The following is a 20,059-nucleotide window of genomic DNA, read 5'->3' as shown; positions in this document are numbered from 1 at the left end:
TAATGCAAATACCTCGTTGAATGTCAATCAGAATCCGTAATGAATCAGCTTCTGTATGTCGCAGAAGGTAACTTTAGTGGTAGGACATATTTTATATTTATCATAAAACAAGTTCAGTGAGTCATCATACTAACAAACAGGATCCTAGATTGAACATACCATGTAGGGCAGGACAGAGCTTTTTTAAACCAGTTGCAAAGTTCACTATATATATGCTTCAGGGTCTGACATTCTGCCCAAGCCTAGGTATTTTTGCCCGTAGCTTTTGCCGCAAAATGAGGTGCAGTCTGTATTGGAATCCTCCACCGCTGTATGTCTTTGGAGAATTTAACTGTTATTTTTTTCTTTTCCTTCATTTCTTAAAGTGGACACCATGCTAAAATGAAGTCACTTTAAACATTGAGGGGTTCTAATAATGACGGATTGATCCCACGCATACTATAGAGTTAACACGCATAGCAAAAACATTCGCGTATGAAATAAAAAGAAAAAAAATAGGATTACACGCGTCTTCTATCGGCGACTCGTCTTTTCAAAGAAGCATTCGGCCACTGCCTTGCTACTGTCCACACCCATCTTTCCCCCGTGCCGCGAACGGCGCCAGCATGTCCGGAGGGTCGAGGGTTACTTCCTGTCGGCTGGGGGGAAAAAGGGGAGGGGGGGAGGGGTTGCTCCCTCTGGGTCTCTGCTCTCTGCCTTCTCCGTGGTTTGTCTTCACGGAGATGACCTTGGCTGCAGCATAGCTGGAGTCGCGCAGCGGGGGCGGCGGCTCCCCCTTTTCACCGAAGCTGTTCTTCTGCGCCCCGTTTTCTTTGCACGCAGACGCGGGTACGCTGAGTGCGGCGATGTGCCAGTTCAGTTGGCGTTTTCCCGCCACCGTGGTCGCATCTTGCACTGTGAGCGAAGCACCGTATGTAGGTTTTTCGCTGGTGATTATCACGAAGATCGTTTTGTTCAAATTGGAGCGCGAACGTACGCATTTAAGTCTTCGGAGGAATCCGCTCTTGGGTGGCAGCTTCTGCGCAAGGAGGACGTGTTTAAGAAGTTCAACAGTCGCAGGCGTTTTGGATTCTGGGCGAAAAGCCGGCGCGGGCGGAGGGAGCGTCTGCACTTTGGTGAGTGTTTTACTTTTTCCTATTCGTGTTTGTGCCAGTCTGGTACAGTGTGTGCTACGAGGTGAAGCACGCATGTAAATATTTCTAGCAGGCAAACCAGCCTCATCGGAAAAAAAAAAGGAGGGGGAGAGAGAGAGAGAGAACGAGGCTTGTCTCTACGCGAACGCTGGGGCCGATGGAACGCCAGCTGGAATGGCGACATTTTCTTTCTTTTTTTTTAGCCGGTGACCGTTTTTGACGGATTGTTCGGCACAGTACTGTACTCTTTCGATACGCTACTCGCGCTGAGACGGACACATTATCGAGATCATAATATGCCTGTCACACATTGCGGATTATTGAATCTGAGCAGCTCCACCATTTTTGCAGTGTTTGTTTTTGTTTCCACTCATTTTAGTGCCTATAGTTGGTAATTTTGCTTCAAGTTTTCTGGGTAGTAATGCTTGTGACTTGCACTTTGCGATTTATATTCACAATAGGATCTTTGACGGCAGCATATATTGTTTATCAGGTAGAAATGAACGATGTGGTAGTGCTGCCGAGCTGTGGAGGCGGCGGTCGATGCCGTCTAAGCAGTGAAAGACAGTGACAACTCATTTTAGACAAGAAATTTCTTGAGCTATGACGTGGAGCTGTGCACAAATGCCTTTGCTCTATTTTTAGGTTAGTATATACAGCAACTTAATTATGATTTATATTGTTTATTTCAGCATCACATGCGAGGAGTTCCCGGACGTATCAGCGTTTTACGCAAAGAACAGCCTGGCGTCATACCTTGCACATGAATTGAAATAAAGCAAATAAACAGCCCAGCTCATGTTATGGGTTCACCAAAGATGCATATTTTTTCTTTCTCATTAACGCGCATTTTTTTATTCTGTGTTCCCTTTCCGCTGCGGATTAACAGAAAATGCTGCGTGATCAACGGTTAGCCAGGAGCAGGCACGAGGTGGTTTACATTAATGCAAAAGTAGCACAGCACATATCCTTGCTGCGGTCAGTCAACACATTCTATGTTCTGCTCGGCCAATCAACAATTTAGTCAGTTTAGTGTAGGTTAATGAGTGAGTAAGTATAATGGGGCTTAAAAGATCAAGATCTGTTTTGTTCTTTTATGCCTCACTATGCTTATCATTAACCAGCACTGATCAGACAGGATTGTTGATTGGTCGGGCAGAACATAGAAAGTGGTGACTTATCGCAGCTAGGAGATGTACTGTACTACTTTTGCATTAATGAAAATCACCCCGTGTCTGCTCCTGGCAAACCGATGGTCGTGTACTATTTTCTGTTGTTCAGGAGTGGAAAGGTAGCAGAAAATCAAAAAGCGTCACTTGCAGAGTTTCTGAAGCATTTGAGCCTGAAATCAACAGAATTTCAGTTGCGCGAATTCCAAAAGCGCTCTTAAGAAACACATGGGCCACTATTTCATAAGCGCTCAACAAGAGGTCAACACTGCATCATCCAAGATGTTGCCGATTATCAACAGACTTTGAACAGCGTGTATTGACACAACGCTTTCGAATTTCTATAGAAACCCTACATGCATTTTTGTAAGGGTGCTGGCTAGCCAACCTCAAAGACCCCTCTGGACGGCTTGCAAGGTGGAGCCTCCGTCTCCAAGAATACGGCATTACGGTTGTATACAAGATCGGCCGTAAGCACAGCGACCCCGATCGCTTGTCTCGTGCACCAGTTGATGCTGCCCCTCCCGATCGAGAAGACGATGAGTTCCCGTTTCCTGCTGTCGTCACGACCACCGACATGGCCCAGCGTCAACTGGCTGACCCCGGTTTACGCCCGCTTATTGAGCATCTCGAAGGCCTTGATGTAGCTGTCCCACGTGCTTTCGCACGGGGCTTATCCTCCTACAGCATTCGCAATCGCGTCATATATAAGAAAAACTTTCAGCACAACAAGAAAAAGTTTCTTCTCATTGTGCCATCCGACCTCCGGCCAGAAGTCTTCAACGCATGCCACGATGAGCCTTCGGCTGGTCGTTTAGAAGTCACGCTAACATTAGCACGCATTAGGCAAAAGTACTATTGGCCTAATTTGCTGCCTTCAGTCTAGCACTACGTGAGAACATGCCGAGATTGCTAGCGGCGAAAGACACCTCCGCTGAAGCCTCAGGGCTTCTTCAGCCGATCCCTCCACCAACAGCGCCTTTGCAGCCAGTGGGCATGGATCTTCTGGGCCCTTTCCCAACGTCTGCATCAGGGAAAAGATGGATAATAGTGGCGACGGACTACGTAACGCGATATGCCGAGACACAGCCACTTTCCCGTGCAACTGTTGCTTAAGTAGCCCAGTTTTTTCTCAAGGCCATCCTACTGCGCTACGGTGCCCCATCGGCTATTATTACTGACCGCGGTACAGCCTTTACGGCCGAACTAATGCAGGCTCTCTTCAGTCTTACCCGCACATGTCATCGTAGAACGACTGCTTACCATTCGCAAACAAACGGACTGACTGAATGCCTCAATAGAACGCTTGTAGACATGTTTTTCATGTGCGTCGAAGTTGAGCATCGCACGTCGGATGAAGTCCTTCCGTATGCAACTTTTGCATACACTACGGCTGAACAGGAGATGACGCGTCTTGCGCCATTCCAGCTAGTCTACGGTTGTCCCGTCACCACAATGTTGGACGCTATGCTACCCATAAGTCATGGTGACGATGTCACCAACGCCTATGCAGACGTCGACATATTTCTACAGCGGGCCGAAGAAGCGCGCCAGCTCGCCCGATGCCGTATTCAACATCGACAAAATCGCGATAACAGTCGATACAACCTCCGACATCGAGTGGTTCACTACCAGCCTGGGTATCTTGTATGGGTGTGGACACCAGTGCGCGGTCGAGGACTCTCTGAGAAACTACTTCGCCGTTACTTTGGGCCATACGAGGTCATTCGGCGTCTTAGTAACGTGACTTACGAAGTTGTTGCTCGGGGCAACGACCTTCAACACGGCGGCGCTCAAGTGCTGAAACTGTTCATGTAGTGCGGATGAAAAAGTATTATGAGAGGCAGAAAGTATGTGGAAAGTGCGTAAACGCATACCCATTACAATTTTTTTATTTATATACACAGCGTCGATAACCACTCACACCGAATGCCTTTGAGGAACTTGTAGTTCACGTGCTTCTTATTTACGACATCCTTTTTAGCATAGCCAACAGGCATATTTTTTTTTTCATTGAGCACTGCGTAATAGCTGTGCACGGGCACTGCCATCGACATCCGCGACGCCGACGAAACGGTTACGAAGAGCTCGAACGTTCGCGTATTATAAACAGACCCAGAGCTCAGTTAGGCTAAAGTACCTGCAGTCGTGCCTCCAGCACTCCATTAAGAAACTTTGGTGTCAACCACAGGATGCCTTCCACAATGAGCCCCAGCATTTGCAATACTATATGCTTCCTCCTCAATATGCGAACTATGTAGCTATTCATGCCGGTAAAATGACCATTTACACTTGGATGAAAGCATATGCTGTGACGGTAAGCTGTAGATCAGAGCACCATTCATGACAATCGGTAATTGCTCACCAAAGATCGCGAGATATCTGTTGTCTATACTGATACGTTGAATAAACCTTGATTTGTTCTTGCGTAGGCATCACCACCATTGGCTCATCAACACCATCGTCGAAGCTGGGTTGCAAACTCCTCACCGCAGCCGCCTGTGTCATAGAAAGGAAACCGACGTCCACAGAGAAGACGATGACAACTTGCGACTGCTCTTTTTCAGCGTGTATGTCGCAGGGTGTGCCATGTCGCTCGCCACGCTTGTGGGTGAGGTTTTCGTATGTCTCCTCCAACGCAACAAGACGCAAGATGCTGGCAGCACAATGAACGTGTTCCGCTTTGGGTTTTAGATTCTCTTGTTTTCACAGTAAGTTACTCTGCGGCCGCCTATACACACGTTCTCGATCACCATGAGTTGCGTGCTGTTTCTGGGTGCGTATTATACCTCAAGGAATTACACTCCATATTATGCATGTTGTGACATTTCGTGCATTCTACAGGGCCATTTCCTCAGCCTTGTTTCGTGCGGCTAGCACCGAGGATGTTGTACATCTTAGCAGACGTTACAATAATAGTATTACTGTAGCTTTAACAGAAGTATTACTGTAGCTTTAAGAGAAGTATCAGTAGTAGCTGATACTAAGTACACTAGAATTGGGAGTAGCAGCTCAGAATGCGGAACGAAAGCGCTCGTGTCACCATTATCTCCCTACCCAGTGTTCATCACTCCGTTTGCCTCGGTCGCCTCCACAGCCGTGCTGGCGAGACATCACCAGTTTTGACAGTTACTCTGTAAAACTATTTGTCCACTGAATGTCTCAGTGTGTTGTTCGCGACCACGTGCACTGTTCGACCTAGCGGCTCGCTCTTAGCAGAGACCGCGCAATGACTCCCACAGGCTAATTCGCGGAACACTACAAGCTCATCAAGAACACTATTGTCCGGTAAGGCACACTAACTATAACGACCTTGACAGGAAACAGTCGGTTACCTGTAGACCACTCGAGACAAACGCATAATCAAGTGAGAAAAAAACTGATTTATTTATAAGAAGGGAAAGGCGCGGTAACTGTCTCATTTGTTTTCTGTGGACACCGCAACCGCGCCGTAAGGGAAGGGAGGAGGATGGGAGTGAAAGTGGAAAGAGGAGCCGTAGGGGAGGGCTACGGGGGTAATTTCGACCACCTGGGGATCTTTAACGTGCGCTGACATCGCACAGCCCACGGACGGCTCTTCGTTTCGCCTCCATCGAATTTTTTAAGCCAAGGAGAGTTTAGCTGCTGGCGAACAGCACAGGATGGAGAAATTAACTTTTGATCTCGAGGTTAGTCACTGTTTTTTGTAACGTATACCCAGGCATAGCAGAGCTAAGCCAGTTTTTATTTTTTATTGCGAAAGTACGTCAGGTTTCGAGCCTTCAGCGTATCGTGGTCCGGTAGTTACGCTTTACACCACGTGACTACTGACGTCATACCAGCGCGAGAGCTGGGCTACCAAGTTGGCTCTTCAGCGTAGCGTGGCTCGTAATAATAATAAATAATAATAATTGGTTCACAGGAAGTGAAAGGCGTAGTGTCTGTCGCACTTGCTATGTGGACACCTGATTTAAAAAACTGAGTTATTTATGGGAAGGGAAAGGCGTGGTAACTGTCTCACTTGTTTTCTGTGGACACCTGAACCGCGCCGTAAGGGAAGGAATGAAGGTGGGAGTGAAAGTGGAGAGAGAAAGGGGAGCCGAAGTGGAGGGCTACGGAGTAATTTCGACCACCCGGGGATCTTTAACGTTCTCTGACATCGCACAGCACATGGATGCCACTTCGTTTCGCCTCCATCGAAACGCAGCCGCTGTGGTCGGGTTCGAACCCGTGAACTCCGGACAGTAGTCGGGCGTCTTACCAATGCACCACCCGGGTGGGGCTGGCTTGTAGCCACGCCGGGGGCTTCGCGCTTCTCCCACTAGGTGCGCTGATGTCTAAGAGGTGGTAGGCTGCCTCGATGCGCGCGGTCCCCTCTGCCGCTCCAGAGGGTGGGGACATTCTTTGAAAGGGATAGTCTCGCCTCTAAGCCTCCATATTTTAGCCCACGCAAGTGTGCCCCGCTTTTGCGGCGGCTGTCCCGTGGCGTTTATTGGCGCGCGTTCAAATTTGGAATTGCCGCTGGCATCAACGCTAGACAAGATAAGACTTCTGGAGGAAAGGCGCAGCGTTTCACCCTTTCTCTGAGAAGTGTGGGTTTGGATGGTACACCATCGCTCCCGTCACGTGGCGTTCCTTGGCGCACATTCAAGATTAGGATTGAAGATAACAGGAATGCTCCTGAAGTGCTATGAGAAGGGTGGGCCAAAACATGGCGGAGTTGTCTCCCCGTTCGAGGGCGTGAATGAGCGCGCATTGAGACACCTTAACAGGTGATGTGTGCTTCATTAGGGACACTTCGCCTCTCTTGCTTTCGCAAGCTCCTAGGCTTAACTACAGCTAAGCCACTGTGAATTTTGTCCTTGTGTTGGACACTCCTTTGCAGGGTACGCTTTTCGTAAAGGGCGAGCGGGGAACTAAATGTAATGAGTGGATGAGCCGACTGATGTGATTAATAGTAATAATAATAGTAAACCAAGAAAGGAAAGGCGCAGTATCTGTCACACTTGTTCAGTTGACACCTTACCGCGCCGTAAGAGTAGAACGGAGTAGTGGGACTGAAATCGGACAGAGAAAAAGAAGGGTGGGCTCCGGAGTAATTTCGACCATCTGAGTAGTGGTAAAAGATTTATTGTGAGAACCAGGGTACATTACAAGGGTTGAGGTGGTTCCTGATCCCGGCTGGTGTCTGTCAGGCCGTGCCTGGCAGCGACCGCTTCAACCCAGTCAACCAGCATATTTTGCGCTGTTGGGTCCGAGCTGGATACCATGATCTCCCAACCCTCTTGGTCCCTGAGGCTCCATTGGGTCGGTGGCTTCAAATCTTCGCATAGAAACATTATGTGATTTGAAGATGGCTCTAGGTGCACCACATAGAGAGCATGTGGGGTCGTACCGGCCCGGGTGTGCCAAGGCCAACCAAGCTGAGCAGTTGTTGTTGTTGTTGTAGTGGTTATTTATTGTATGTGCAAAAGGAATGAAAAGATGTTTGCCAGCCCCGGTATCTGCTATCTTATATCTGAAGCACCTGAACTGGGGCGGCGGAAATAAAGGGATAGCGAGGAGAAGGTAGAGGAAATCAAAGAGGGGAGTGATAGGGAGAAAGAAAAGGGTAGGTAAAAATAAAAGAAATATATACGCTATGGTACAGTATACAGTAGTTTGCTTGAGGCCCACCCGCAAAATGTCTTAAGTCACTGAGCACTCGGCCCATCGGGCGGGCCTCCGCAATAGCTCTGCGTCCAGGCAACTGTTCACAGCGCACGCACTGGCCAACTGTACAAAGCACTGACGGCTGTCGTGGGCGACCGGCCGTTATTGTGGAAAATAGCACACTTGGAGCGTTCAGTCCCAGCGCGCACTATCTGGCGAGGTGAAATAGGCGGGTCATCAAGCCCGCCTGTTCGATGTACACACACAAGCTCACGTGAGCTCGCTCGCGGACGCGCGCACTGCCCGGCGGCCACAGGAGCACAGCTACGCTGTCCGGGATTACCCCCTGCGCTCTGTAAGCCGCCAGCAACTCCCGTCGTGGTTCGGCTAGCGCGGTTCAGCGCAGTAGAAGATGTTCGAGAGTTTCTACCGCGCCACAGCCGTCACACACGTCACTAGTGGCAAGTCCGTGGCGCATGCGTCGTTCCCCAGGCCACACACATCCAATGCGTGCACGGAGGATCATTGGGCGTTGCAGCCGAGTCAGCGAGCGGCCGCTGACACTGTGAATGCGCCCACCTCTTGCGATGCGTGGGTCGGGGTGCTGCGTCCGGAGGTGATCGTCGATTACCGCATGCACATCCTCCAAAGCGAGTTGCTCGTCGCTAGGAGGGAGTTCATATGCTGCGGTCGCGAGCTCGACGGCACGTTCGTTGCCCTCTATGCCGCAGTGCCCGGGGATCCACTGTGCCCGTATAGCGCAGCCACGCTCCGCCAAGCGCTTGAGACGCGCGCGAATCTGACACAGCAGCGGAGTTCCCCGGCCGGTAGTTCGAAGGCGGCTGAGGAGTCACATAACACGGCACACCTGGGTGGCGGCGGAGTCAGTTCAAGCAGTAGATCCAGGCCTAGGCGTAGGCCCAGCAGCTCCGCCGTGGTGGAAGAACCCAGGTATGACAGGTGCAGCTGTCTGTGCAGTTGCAGGGCGGGGATGGTAGCCGCTGCTGCTAGCGAGCAACTGTCTCTGGCCACGGAGCCGTCGATGTAAACGAGGAGGTGGTGTTGGAGTTCCTCGTAGATGATGGCTCTGGTCAGCTGCTGCACTGCACAGGGCGGTGTGGTGCGTTTCCCCGCGATTCCGACAATCTCTCGCTGAACCTCCGTAGCAGCGGGCCAGGGCGAGAAGAGGTCATAGGGGGGCGTTGCGTTGGTGAGCTGCTCGTACTCGAGCAGCGCCGCTCCCATGCGCGAGTGGCGATGATGTCGCAACCGATATAATAGCGGGCCGCTGTCCTTTGCGCGCTGTAGGCGATCGATGTGTCGGAGCGCCCGCCGCGTGGCCTGAAGTTGCAAAGGCCACGCACCTGCCTCGGCCAAAGTAGCTGCGCATTGAGGGTTCTGAGGAAGGCCGAGGCAAATGCGGAGCGCCTTGCGATGCTCGACCTCTAGTTTCTTCCCGCATGGTTTGCGCAGTGTGACGAGCGGTAGCGCGTAGAGTATTGCCCCCAGAGCCGCGGAGTTCTACAGCCGTAACGCTGCTTGCTGGGAGATGCCCTGGCCTCGAGCAGTGAGCCTGTGTACGGCGGCGGTGGTTCTCTTCATCTGCAGGCAGGCCTTGATCGCCGCGGGTCGGAAGGAAAGGCGCTGGTCTATGTCCAACCCCAGGTACCGCACCGAACGTCGCCACGGCAAGAGGGTCCCGTCCAGTGGGAGCGACGGTGGTCGTTTGCGCGAGCTCGGAACACAGGCCATTGCGACGGATTTGCCCGCGCTGAGCGAGAGACCTAGGCCACGCAAACAGTCGCTCGGTTCTGGCTTGTAGCTGCCGCCAGATTAATTGTTGGGGTTTTGAAAGAGAGGTGTGAGGTGGGGGATATAAGAGTCGTTGTTCTCGGTAGTGAAGTGGTATGTCATGATAGGTGAAAAGTCTGTCCCGCGTGCTTCCCCAGTCTTCGGTATGACCCGCTCGGTTGACGTGCGCGCGAGCAGTGTAGTGGGCGGCCTCGCTACCGGGGTTGCCTGCATGGCCTGGTACCCAGACTATGTGAATGGGTAATCTAACGTGCACTGACATCGCACAACACACAGATACCTCTCTTTTCGCCTTCATCGAAACGCAGCCCCCTGCGATTAGGATCAAACCAGCAGCACTTAGACTAATAAGGCCTTAGCTGTGCAGGCTGAAGTGCCACGTGGCAACTAGCGGCTCAGAAACCCACGCGGTGACCGCCGTCGCCGCTTTGACTACTTGTCAGAGTAAGCTGCTACTTCTCGTGGTCTTCTGGTTTCTCGGGCGCTTTCTAAAGGATTTAGTTGGTTCTGTGCTCCCCGATAGTGTTCACGCTAGTGTGCTTACAAGTGGTAAGACCGCATTGAAGGTGCACCATTCTTCGAGAGGACTTCGTTCCTTCAGCACATTCTATGGCAGGATGTTATCGTTATTTCAAGCGATATATTACTCATCTTGGCCGTAAAACCGTCGGTGTCGTACAAAGTAGCTGTAGATGTCGGCAGCGCGTCAGAAAAAAAATTACGGGGATACTTAAGGGCCACTGTTAAGGGTATGACGCTATAGTACTTAACACACACAAACGATGTTTCCGTTTTATTTGTTTTTACCATATAGCCCACCGGGCGATTACATCACCGGTAAGCTCGCATGCGGCGTCTTGAAATTTGATGCGTCTTGATACGCGTTCCACAATTCGATGCTTCCCAGCGCGTTCTGCCGAACGCGCTGCTTGCGTTCGATGCAATGTCGGAGACTGCACCGTTAAGTGTTTGACAGAGGCGGATGACGTCCTTTCAAATCTAAATTTCTTAACCCGGCGCTGACAACTGATCCTCTGGCAAATTATGAATAATTCGAATTTGGGCTGAAACATTCCTGGGTGCAGCACTAGCATTCTTTTGAAAAACATTTGCAGCCGGATGAATGACAAAGCTGTTGATAATAACAAATATGAAAACAGGAAAGCTAAAACCCTGAAAAGTACATAAATTTCTTGCCTTTTCGTAGCATGCTTCGTTTTGAATAGTTTACCAAAATAATATAATATAATACTGGTTCACAAGAAAAGAAAGACGCAGTATCTACCACACGTTGTGTGGACACCTGACCGCGCCGCAAGTAAAGGGAGGAAGGTGGGAGTGAAAGGGGAAAGAGAGAAAGAGGAGCCGTAGTGGAGGGCTTCGACGTAATCTCGACTACTTTGGGATTCTTAAGTGCACTGCCATCGCACAGCACACGGACGCCTCTTCGGCCCGCCTCCATCGAAACGCAACCGCCGGGGGTCGGGATAAACACATTTTAAGGCGAAAGCTTTTAATGTCTCATCGTTGTCGACAGAAGGTTGTCGAGAGAAAATCGTCAGCAGACGATAGTCAGCAGAGGTGTCATATCTCCTCCAGCAATTGTTTTGCACGCGTAATGGCTTTCGGGGCGTTCGCGAGACTCTAAGCATGACGTTACGACGGAAGCACGGAAGAGGAGGCCCATTTCCGATGGAAATAAAAGTTGTCCAACCAACTAATCAAAGTGACTTTGTTTGTCTAGGTAGTTTTGATCAGCCTGGGTACTCTGGCACAGTAGTCAAGCATCTTAACCACTGCACCACCGCAGCAGGGCAGTGTAGTATATAAATGTGAAAAATTGATCTCGCTCTCAATAGCGGTCAGCTCGAAATCAGCAATTATATACAAGCTGTTAAATTCAATACATAGAAGTAAACAATTAGAATTCATCCGATAACTGGTTTTTATGATTCGCATGCTTTCTAATTCCAGCCAACGCTCCTTTGTCTTCTCCAATGAAGCCACATAGACACTGCGAAAACCCTGTTAGTATATATTTTGTTCCTCTTTTCCTGAAACACTGTGTATATACTGTAACTGGCAAGTGTCTCTAGGTTAAGATAGTGGTATTCTGAGCATAAAGCTTTTTCTTACTTCTTCCGGCCACAGTTCACATGGTGGCAGCCACACTGAGCCAATGTATGGAACTAAACTGAGGGGTCCGTTAGCACAAGCACACGTTTGCTCACAGGCTTCTGAGTGCTCTAGAAATTATCTTCTATACCACATTGTTTGCAGAAGATATGTCTGAACCACGATGCGTCGCCTGGTAAATGATCCTTCGGCGCCACCACCACCATAGCGCCACAAGAGATCAGGTGAATGTTCTATAAACACTTGATAATCTAAGGCACACAACACAATAAAAGCTATACCAAACACATCTTGCCTCCATCGCAGTCGGCGATATATTGAATTATTGGAAATTTTATTATTTCGCTTATCATTCACCGTTTACCTGCGTTTTGCAGCAGCCTCAGCGACTGAATTCTCTCAAACCACCTATTCTCATTCTCGTATCAACGCTGACTATTTAATGTTTAAAAATAATATACAACGACAATCCAGATGGAGTAAAAGATTGCGCTTTCAAAACCACGCTGCTGAATTTGAGCATTCAGCATATTTTGTAACCTCAGCATGTGTTACAGTCGCTATGTGCTATCAAGCCTGGACCAGCGTGATAACTCTCTAATTCATGTCAACATGGATTTGTCCAAAAGAAGCCTGTCAATATGCCACTGCGCTCTCTTCTAGGCCTTGCCTTAATGAACATGCAACCGTAGCGGCCACGGCATCCCAAGTGAGTGTGGACGCCCTCCTTATGATTTTCTTATTCATCACTGGAAAACAATTGAGCGAAATCACCTTCAAGAGCAACGCTGTGTGTCGCTATTGAAAATGTATTTCCAGGCCACATGGGTTTCTTTCCAGTCGTAAGCCGGACCAGAGTTTTATAGCCAAAGAATGTTCATAAGTAAGGGTGATGGGACTGCTCAGCTTGGACATATTTTAAGCCTTGATGAAAGCGACTGGACCGCGAATACATCATATGGACTGGAAATTTTTTTAGGCGCTCATGAACGCCACTCTAATCAAGGACTGTTAGTCATCAACCTTTGCTTGGAGCAGCATCACTTATGTGGTGCTGCTGTGACCTAAAACGAAGGCCTGCATGTCTGCAGGGCTGAAGCCCGTAGCGGATCTTCAGTGCACTTTCTTTTCCCATGTCACTGATTCAAGTGAAGCATATCGTATCTCCCGCGAACACAAATTGCCTGAGGTAAAATGGCCTTATTGCAACCCAAGAAGGACTACATTGTAAAGCGTTCCTAGAAAGAAAAAAAAACGAGAACACGAAGAAACACACACGACAGGACGAATGGTGCAGCATTCATCCGGTGGTGCATGTTTCTTCGTGACCTGCTTCTTTTCATGTTGCGAACGTTTTACAGGATGGATCAATACCAACGAGCCCAAAAGTCGGTGTTGTTCCCAAGCGCTACGTCTTGCGCATTGCCTAAATGCACGCGAATGTTGAAGAGGCGCTCACTGTCCTGTGTTTAGACGATGTATCAGCAGGAACAGCAGCCTACCATCATTTGCTGGTCGTTCACTGTGGCGTCTTCGAGACACGAAATAAAAAGAACAAAAACAACCCGCAATGATGATTAGTGGCATGCGCAATCTGCAGCTATGGGGGAGACAGATACGCCAGTCCTAAAACGCAGTGGAGCCCCGGTGTCAAACCCATCATCACCTCGTCCACAGGCAAAATCAAAACAGCAGCAGCTAGGCTCTAACCCAAAGGAAAACATTTCGGGGCAGGCTGTTGCTGCTGCCCGGATTACATAACCATAGGAACGTTAAAAGTTCTTCATTGGAACTGTATATCTCTCTTTGCAGCTACTACAGATTTAGTTTATCTTTCTTTAGAACAGAATTCAGTCACAAGTTTGCAAGAAACTTGGCTTACAACTGAAAAACAATTAATTTACAAAATTATCGATCATTCCGACAAGATCGGCAGTCAGGAGGTGGTGGGTTACTAATTCTAGTTTCAAAATTTTGTTATAGGGCTACGATTTCTTTTCAATATTTTACTTTAGATTCTGAATTATTGGCTTTAGATTTTGAAATTTTTTGCAGGTCTCAGTCCGTTTACGGTAGCGAATGTTTATTTCCCTCATGGTGTTCAGGACACCCGATCGCTAGACCACTTACTAGTTAATTGTCAAAATTCGATTATTTGGGCTGGAGATATCAATTCACACCATGTTTCGTGGGGTTACAAGACGGATCCCGGCGGCAAGCGTCTGTGGGATTGGCTTTCAAATAATAACCTTAATTGCATGAATTCTGGTTTACCTACTTTGTTTGTGCTCGCAGTCAATCTGTGATAGATTCAACTTTTTCCAGCACTAGTTTTTCTATACTCAAATGGTCGACATTTGATGGCGGCAGCTCTAGCGACCATATACTTATTGTTTTTGAGATTAACTGCCTCCTAACTCCACCGACCTCGCAGTTGAGATCATACGTTAATTATAACCAGTTTCCATCATTTTTATTTCGTCTCTTGAGTCAGTGGTTGAGGCTACGGAAGACTTAAAATCGCAAAAATTAAGCCAGGCTATTGAATGCTGTCGTAAGAAGTCTAATATTTTTTTTGCCGCGATATTTAAACGCACAGTCGCACAAGCGAAACTGAAGTATGATACTTAGCATTTCAATTACCTTTCACAATCTAATAACCGACGTGCACTTTTCAGGATTTTAAAATCACGGAAAAATATTTCTGCCTCAGAAAGTTTACCCTCATGAGTTTAGACTCCTAAAGAAGCTCTCAAAACAGTTGAAAATATTGCTAAAAGTTTAGAAAAGCATTTTTTGTCAACACTTCCCAAATCCCCTATGTTTGTAGGACGAGTAGATGCGGTTAAGTCTGTCCCTAAAATTACTATTTCTCAGCTTTCTTCGATTTTAATGACATTGCCAGCTGCTGCGCATGGCCCTGATGGAGTAACGTCAAAAATGTTAAAGATCCTCTTTGAGGTGTCTCCAAATTCCTTGTTAGAGTTGGTAAATTATTCAATTATTTATTCTTGGATACCTGGTGACTGGACCCAAGCCAAAGTGATTCCTTTAATGGTGGTGGCTATACTTTGGACAATATCACACCAATATCATTAACATCAAACTTGATAAAATAATTGAAAGGGTCGTACTCCAACGGGTTACCGAGTTGGTGGAACAAAAACATATTCTTAGTCCCTGTCAAATCGGATTTCGCGCAAAATGTTCAATATGGAATGCACATACCGACATTGAGAGTCGAATTCTTCTTGCGCGGCGCAAAACAAATGCATGCTGCATAGGTGACTCGATATAGAGATGGCTCATGATAGTGTAGAGCCCCGACGTTTATTGCACATATTAGAAACTAGAAGTTTTCCACAATATTTAATTGAGTGGCTATCTACATTCTACAAAATTGACAATTTTACTGTGAATTGAATGGTGGGCATTCTGGCAGATATCAACAAACCAGAGGTGTTCTTCAAGGGGCAGTTCTCTCGCTCGTGCTCTTTAACATTTTAATAAGTCCTATTCCCACTCATCGAGACATTCGCATGCATGTCTATGCGGATGACATCGCGTTCTTTACGGCTGCACCTGACATTCAATCCCTCAATAGGTGCCTGCAATTGTACCTAAGCTCCCTTCAGAATTGGTTATGTGACTTGAGATTTATATTAAACGCAAAAAAGTGCGCTTTACTTGTTTTTCAAATTCAGGATTCGGTAAATCTTTCTCTAACATTTAAGCAGGAAATGATTCCTCAAGTTAAGGCTTTGAAGTATCTTGGTGTGATTTACGATGACCATCTGGCATGGAGGGATCACACTGAACATGTTGCAGCGAAAGGGGCTGGTGCTGTGGGTATGTTGCGTAGGTTTAGCAATCCAAGGTCTGGGATGCGGCGAGACGCTCTTTTAATGATTTATGTTATGTATGTCCGACCAATTATAGAATTTGGATCTGTGTTGTTTTCTGGTTCACCTGCTCACAAAATTCTTCCGCTTGTTCTTTTAGAGCGGGAAGCGCTAAGAATATGCTTTGGGCTCCCCAAATTTGTGGCTAACAATGTATTATACATTGAAGCCAGAATACCACCGTTGTTAGCTAGATTACAATTCTTGTCTGTCCAGACGTATCTAAAAATATATGGATCACAACCCCACCGCTCCCTATCAATTTTTTGTTGCGAGCCAGACGCCTTTTTTTGGACTCAGATGGCCTGGGTTTCATACCCTGCAGGTAATTGTAGTGCAAAATCTGTTACAACCTTTTCACGTAGTCCTTTCTAACATCCTTCCAACAAAAGTAAGTGCATCTTTGGTTCAAATTGTCTATGATGACATTTTCCCAAATAATGCAAACACTTATCACCTCACATTTTAAATGGATTATTAGAAGATCATTTACAAAGTCTTCCCGTTAGCATAATGATTGCAACTGATGCTTCTCAATTTCATGAAAAGGCCGGCGTTGGAATATACTGTCTGCTTTTAGACTGGGCTTTTTCTGTCCGTCTTCCGGATTTTACCTCAATTTTCCAGGCGGTGTTGCTAGCGGTGGTGCTTGCTCTGCGCAAACTAGACCCACCATTCTCAACAGTAGCTGTAATTACAGACTCTTATACCTTGTGCTTGTCGCTTTCTTCGAATATGGATTCGCCAATATTAAACACCTTTCTTTCATTGCTGCCATCACATTTTAGCCTCATACATAGTGTGGGTACCAGGCCACAGTAATGTGACAGCCAAATGAGGTTGCTGATAGACTAGCTAAAGATCTCTGAATGGCCCTGTGTTGCCCATCCTCCCGGCAACAGCGTACATAATAGCAGCACAATTTCGCAGGCGTTTTAAGCACGCAATCTGGGATCTGTGTTATCATCGGATGACTACCTGCATCTTAAGTATTCCTACAATAGGAAATCATGTCAATCAAGGCAGACTGAGGTCTCTCTAACCAGGCGACGCTGTCGTATTCCGCCCCTAAATTTCGATATGCACAGGTCTCGTTTGGCGCTTTCTCCTGTCTGCGCATTCTGCGGGGAACCGGAAACAATTGATCATTTCTTGATATTTTGCCACCGTTTTGCCATCATGAGAAAACGGTATTGTGAGAAGCAGTTACAACAGCTGGGTCTTAATTTGCGCAGCCACATGTTATTGTCGTTTGGTGCCACCATACTTGGGTTCAGCCACAGGCCTGTTTTAACCGTCATTCAAAACTTCTTAATAGGAACAAAACGTCTGCCTTGCTAATATGCTTTGATTTTTTAATCTGTACATATAAATCTTAGTATTCTCCTACTGCATGCGTTAGTAATTAGCCTTTTTTGTTTTTATTTTTCATATTTACATTGCCTTCTCAATTCCCTACCAATTATTTCTGTTTATTTTTTTGCGATGTAGTTATACATCTCAAAATCTAATATCTCAGTTCCCCAATTCTTGGCCGATCTCCCAGTGTGGGTATGTGCCACCAAATTAGAGGAGAACAAACAACAACAGCTGCTTCCTCCACAGCGTTGCGCACTTTCTCGCTCCGGCATTTGTAGCTATTTAGGGCAGCGAGGAAAACCAATCGACGTGCGTGCAAGATGCCAGAATCGGTCCATAGCGAAGGCTGACAGGTAAGAGGCAGCCTGGACAGTCCAGCGTTTGTAGCACCTCCGCCCGTGTTGCGGGAACGCGGCCAGATCTCTACCCGATCACAGTGAGAATGGAAGCCTGACATGCCTACCCTGAGGACCTCCTTGAATCCATTTCATTGGCAGCACCCCCAAGATCCCTAAAAATTAACTTAGTTACGGTTCTTCTATAAACGCCATTTATGTAGCGTAATCAGATTTAACTGGGAGCCACATTGTGGTCCAACCAGCAGCTTGTATGACGCTGTCCGCTCTAAGACGGAAAGTATATAGACTTTGCTTATGAGCTTCTCCTCATGGTAACGATGAATTGCTCCCTTTTTTACAAAGTAGTGATGCAGGCCTGCACAGCTGTGTCCTCGCATGTCCTTTCCTGCAGGAAGAGGTGAAGACTCCTGGGGGCGATGAACGTTCCGGAAGGCACGCCGGCGGACACCATTCTGTAGGTGGTGGACCTGACTCGCTGCTTCCCTCCGGGAAAGCTGCGCCAAAAGTATCTGGTCCTTCTCGAGCTGGTCGGAAACAGCCGCTTCCAGCTCAGGATCCTGTTCTGCGCCCACCTGTCCTTGCCATCGTGAGCATCCATTCCCACAAATTCATGCTGACGAAACGCAAGGCTGTCTCCATTTAGGCATTACAAGTATGATAGCCAGTCGACACCGCCCTGTAGAAAAGCAAGGAAAGCGTAGCGATTTTAATAATAACTAAATAAAAAAAACATTATTTATAGGAGCGAAAAGCAGACGAGGTCTGTGCCAAAAGGTGTCAATTTCAATCTTCTCACTCTTCACTTCGTTTGCTCGAGATGTACACACCCGAGCTGCCACAGAGACCTCGCTACCCGGAGACAAAGATTCCCTCATTACCTACAAAGAGCTCTCTGCGACTCCCAGACTAAACAGAAGGATCTACCCACCACCAGACAGGTCCCTAATACCCTCAGAATGCAGAGCCTGGCGAAAAATTCAGGCCAATCGCTTCTTTCCTCATGTTACTCTGCATAACGAGTTGACAGAGGACCCAGAGGCTTGCAATCTCTACAACGTACCTCTCAGTCTAGATCACCTAATCTGGCAATGCGCCGATTCTCGGGGAGCTAAAAAATCTGATCCCCTTGATCAAATTACCTGGGAGTCCTACATCCGCATTCCAAATGTGGATGAACAAAAGATCGTCCTACGCCTGGCGGAGGAGTCTTAATCCAAGACCTTCTCTGCGGTCGCGACGCAGGAGAGCCGGCAAGGAGACCCTCCCTCTGGCTGAGCCCCTGCCCCGAGGCCCATGTCGGTGTAAACAAAGTCTTCTCACTCACTCAAATTTACAGGCTTCTACCACCAATTTTCTTATAGAATGTCTTTTCTATGCCCAATATGCCTTGTGTAATAATAAATGACACCAGCAGAGAAAATTATATTATACGGGGCGTAGCCCTTTCGTCCGAAAAGAAAAAGGAGTGCGCCGTACGAAACAACGTCTCTATTACCACCGATCGTATTTGTTGTACATTGTGCATGCCACAGGAAGTATTACCTCCAAAGAGTTTTTCTGGCGGCCTTCATGATGGCGTGAATTGGGAAACATGTATAATCACTTTTCAGTTTCGCTCTATACCACATCCTGGACAGGTGCTGTTCCACGACTGGTCAGTCCATATGCTGACGCAGCCGGTGGACCACTGGTGTAAGCCTCTTCCCTGTTCGCCCACCTGACGCGCGAGCAGTGGCTGAACGTGAGCATCCCCGTGGTGAGGGATTCCGAAGGGAACGTGCACCACAGCCGCTGCACCATGTACGAGCTGGCGGCAATGTCTTCAACGGAACCCGCGTCGAGGTGCCCTGCAACGGATGGGAATACGACCTTCCCAACGACACGCACACACTTATCTCCAAGTGAGTATGCGCCATGTCTCATAACGTGCAGCCATCTGACAACATTTCATTCAGTGCCGACACTTCGGCTGAACACATTTTCAAAGCTCCTTTCAAAAAGCTAATCTTAGACCGGATAGTCATAAAAGGCCGAATCATTTCAAGTGTTGATCATGTTTAAAAGCTTTAGCAAAGCTCCTTTCGATTATGCCACTGCGTTTTTGGAATCAGATTCTTAGCCGGTTTTTTTTTTAATTTCTGATATTTCCATAGAGCTTACTGTACAGACTGCAAATGGTCCCCAGCTAAACAACATTGCTGCCACCACCGACTCTGCATAAACATAGATAATTACCACAGCATGCGACCTTGTAAACGACAACATGCTGTTTTTTAATTTCGCGCCGTGAATGCTTTCCCCTTATAACATCGCCCCAGCACAAAGGACAAGGAAGAAGAGACAAATCACAGCGCTTTTCTTCTTCATTTTAATTGTAGCGTGCTACTGTACTCTTATTATCTATGGTAGAAGGAGGGAAAGAACATGACTGCAAAGCATGAGAGAGAATCTAACATGGGTCGAGTGAAAATCTCAGTTCTCCCGCCAACGTTTTGTCAATGAGCCTTGTCTTTCTCTGGGCTGCGCGAACGCGGGACCACCGGTTACATGTTCAGATA

At 47.6% G+C, this 20,059-nt stretch overlaps 2 long non-coding RNA genes across 2 annotated transcripts in view; both read left to right on the top strand.

Moving 5' to 3' along the window:
• The window catches only part of LOC146177082 (uncharacterized), an 89,193-nt gene extending 84,147 nt beyond the window's left edge, over positions 1 to 5,046 (top strand). Inside the window, exon 5 of the long non-coding RNA XR_014701257.1 lies at positions 4,735 to 5,046. This is a non-coding gene — a long non-coding RNA (uncharacterized LOC146177082). The remainder of the gene's footprint in view (positions 1 to 4,734) is intronic.
• Positions 5,047 to 11,558: 6,512 nt separating this feature from the next.
• Positions 11,559 to 19,397, top strand: LOC146177081 (uncharacterized). Its single transcript, XR_014701256.1, has 5 exons — positions 11,559 to 11,772; positions 12,026 to 12,105; positions 12,545 to 12,590; positions 17,893 to 18,087; positions 19,139 to 19,397. It is a non-coding gene; the product is annotated as an uncharacterized LOC146177081 (long non-coding RNA).
• Positions 19,398 to 20,059: the final 662 nt, after the last annotated feature.

This window comes from Amblyomma maculatum, chromosome 10, assembly GCF_055883805.1.
Source record: "Amblyomma maculatum isolate TAMU_Amacu chromosome 10, ASM5588380v1, whole genome shotgun sequence".
Taxonomy (NCBI): Eukaryota; Metazoa; Arthropoda; class Arachnida; order Ixodida; family Ixodidae; genus Amblyomma; species Amblyomma maculatum.
The sequence above is the reverse complement of the archived record's forward strand: the minus strand, read 5'-3'. Positions and strand labels throughout refer to the sequence as shown.